Source organism: Gracilinanus agilis, chromosome 1 (genome assembly GCF_016433145.1).
Source record: "Gracilinanus agilis isolate LMUSP501 chromosome 1, AgileGrace, whole genome shotgun sequence".
Classification (NCBI taxonomy): domain Eukaryota; kingdom Metazoa; phylum Chordata; class Mammalia; order Didelphimorphia; family Didelphidae; genus Gracilinanus; species Gracilinanus agilis.
Window position 1 is genome coordinate 452266266 of NC_058130.1, and position 3630 is coordinate 452269895.

Consider the following 3630-nt stretch of genomic DNA (forward strand, 5'->3'; position numbering starts at 1 on the left):
CAATCCATTTAGAAACACCAGTAATTCTTTTACCTTTTCTTTTCCTTCAATTTGTTCAATTATATTTCATGTTTTGTTTTCCTTTGTTAGACATTCTCAAAAATGAGAGAGATACACCAAAATCTGTTCCTTGAGGTAATTTCTATGTCTCCTCATGGTTGCTTTTTAGATGAGTTAATAAGCATCTTAGTTTAATATTAATTTTTACTTCTTTTATCAAAAGGTAATTTTCTTTTAGGTCATTATTTCTTTTTAGATTGCAAATATCCATTTTTGCTATGTCTTATATGTGAACCATAAATTCTTTTTTGTGTGTCATCCTTGCACAGGGGCCATGCTAATTTCTGTATCATTCCAATTTTAATATATGTGCTGCTGAACTATGCTTTCTATTTTGAATTCTCGTCTGATCGTTTCATTTCATTTGATTCATTGTTTATTTTTCTACATGTTTCTTCTGAGAATTAAATTGTAGGGCTTTGTTTTCTTGTCCAAAATGTAACTTCTTTTCATTTTATTGAATGGATTAATTCATTTACTCTTAAAGCAATGCAAATTAGATTTATATCTTCTCTAATGCTATTTTTTGGTTTCTAAATTATGAATTTATTTCTCTTCCTTTATAAACATAGTTTACTTCATCATTTATTTTAGTTTCATCTATTATAAGTCAGTCTAACTACAGTGATCCTTCCCTTTACTCTCAAACCTTTACCTCATTGATTTCTACTTTCTCTAGTTTTAAGTTTACATAATTTGTAGTTCCTTTTTGTTTCTTTCTTTTTACATTATCTAGTTATATGTTTTCCTTTTCTCCTCACTGAAATAATCAGGTAAAATCCTCTTTTGTCTATTCCCCTTCAAGTTATTTTGTTCTTTTTTATTATACTCTTTCCAGATTTCATGTAAATACACTTTTAATAATCAGGTTCTGATATTTTATAATCCATGTTTTCTCCTTTCCAATCTACTTGAGATAGTAGGCAATATAATTTGTTTTATTATGTATTACATATTTCCATGTTTGTCATGCTGTGAAAGAAGACACATATCATTTAAACTAAAAAAAAAGAAATGAAGGAAATGAAATTGAAAATGATATGCTTCAATCTGCCTTCAGACACTGGAGCTCTTTCTGTGTTGGTAGATAGCTTTCTTTTTTAGGAATTCCTTGGACTTGTCTTGGATTTTTGCATTGCTTATAACAGTGAAGTCATTCGAAGTTGATCATTGTGAATTGTTGCTATTATGTACAATGTTTCCCTGGTTCTTCTCACTTCACTTAGCAACATTCCTTATAATTTTTAAAATTTTTTTTGATTGCCATGTTAATTATTTCATATGGCACAATATTAATCTATTACAATCATATAACGGAACGTGTTCATTCATTCCCCAACTGATGGACATTCCTTCAGTTACCTTTTTTCTCATATTAGTCAAGTTGTTGGGCCCAAGATGGTATAAGTGAGTTGTTTTAATTTTCATTTCTCCACTTAATATAATTTGAAACATTTTTTCATATTTAGAGATATTTTTAATTTTTTCATCTTAGAACTTCTTTTTCATATCTTTTGGTCATTTTATCAATTGGAGAATGAATTGAGTTACTATAAAATTTAAATCATTTGTCAATAAACTTGAGAAATGATGGCCTTGTCAAAGATGATAGCTATACAAATATTTACTTGGTTTTTTTCTTTGCTTTCCAGTCTGGTTGCAATTATTTTGTACAAGATTTATAATTTTATGTAGTCAAAATAATTTGTTTTACATTTTGTCATGTTTTCTGCATATTTTTTGGTCATAAAAATTTCTCCTATGGGTTAACTATCTTGTGACCCTCTAATTTGTTTACGGTTTTACCCTTATTTATAAATCATAACATAAAAGGAAATATCACAAGTAAATTATAAGAAGAACAAGGACTATATAATCTATCAGATTTATGTATCTGAGAGGAATTTATCATTCAACAAGAGGTAAAGAAAATAGTGAAATGTAAAACATATAATTTTTAGTACATTAAATTTAAAAGTTTTTGTACACATTAAAGAAATGTTGTACAATTTAGAAACAATCCAGAAAATTATGGGGTGGGGCATTTTATAGATATCCTTTTATATAGAGGTAACATATTTAAAATGTAGAAATAAGTTTGTTAAATTTGTAAGAATAAGAATTATGCCCTTATTGATAAATGAAAAAAATAGACAATTTTGGGGTGAAGAAATCAAAGCCACATATAGATATATTTTAAAAGTTGTTCCAAATCACTACAGACTAGAGAAAGCAAAAACAAAACAATTCAGAGATATCATCTTAAATGCATCAGATTGATTAAAATGATAAATAATGGAGGAGATGGGAAAAAATGGGAACACTAATCCTTTGTTAATGGATCTCAGAACTGACCCAAACATTTTGTAGAGGAATTTGGAATTACACACAAAGATTTCTAAAACTGTGAATATCCTTAGACCCAGTAATACCCCTGGGTGATATAGACTCTGGAGTCTTTTCCTCAATTATTTTAAGGGGAAAAGGAAAGGAATCCATATGTTCCAAAATATTTATATCAACTCTCTTTGTGGTGACAAAGAACTAGAAATTGAGAGTATGACTCTCATTTGGGGAATGACTAAACAAATTGTGGTATATAATTGTAATGGAATACTACTATGCCATAAGAAGCTATGAGTAGGATAATTTGTATTAAAATGGACAGAAAAACATGTGATAATGAACAGTGAAATGAGTAGAATCAAGAGAATATTAAACAAACTACAGAAATAATATTGGAAGAAAAAATTATGAATTTTATCTCCAAATTATCAAATTTAAGTTGAAAACTTGAAAGATTTTATTCAGTTGAACATATTGGTCTCTTGGATGATACCTTGGGCAACTCCAAGAGGGTGGGAAAAAGCTGGGACATTTGTGGATGGGATTTATTATGTAGATACAAAGACAAGTAAGTTAGACTTGTAAGAGATTTGTGAATTCATTTATGTACAACATATTTTACTTTTTATGAGGAAATGCATTTGTAGTTGATTTTAAAAAATGTTTATTAAAATATTCACTTTGGCTATACCTTAGTATATAGTGTAAAATCTTCTAAATATAATAACATTTTTAATCTTTTGAACATAGCTATCGTGCTGTTCTAACAATTTATCTTTCAAAATATTCCTAACAAAATTTATTAGTTCAGTATCAAATAAAATTTGTTCATGGTCTTTTTAATAAAATATACAAAAAGAATAATTTTTTTTATTATTTTGCTTTATATCATTGCACCTTTCAGAGTAATTACCTTAGGGCACTATTACAACATCAGAAAAATTAAGGAATATGCAATCATAAAAGCATAAATACAGCATTCTTAAGTTTCATAATAACACATTTCTAATACTGTTTTTAAAATTAAAGTGACTTTTATAAAACATCCCCTTCTAAAAGTACCCTGTTAGGGAGGCAGAACCAAGTCGAGAGAAGAGTCAGAAACCCAAGTAAACTCTCCCAAAATTCCTCTGTGTACAATTTTAAAATAATACCTCAAATCAAATGAAACTTGAGAGTGTTAGAAAGAACAAAAGGTCATTGATTTTATATATATATATATAT

The 3630-nt window shown here is 27.9% G+C and overlaps 1 pseudogene; it reads right to left on the bottom strand.

Moving 5' to 3' along the window:
* Positions 1–283: 283 nt before the first annotated feature.
* On the bottom strand, positions 284–381 carry LOC123232732 (annotated as a pseudogene).
* Between the last annotated feature and the right edge of the window lie 3249 nt (positions 382–3630).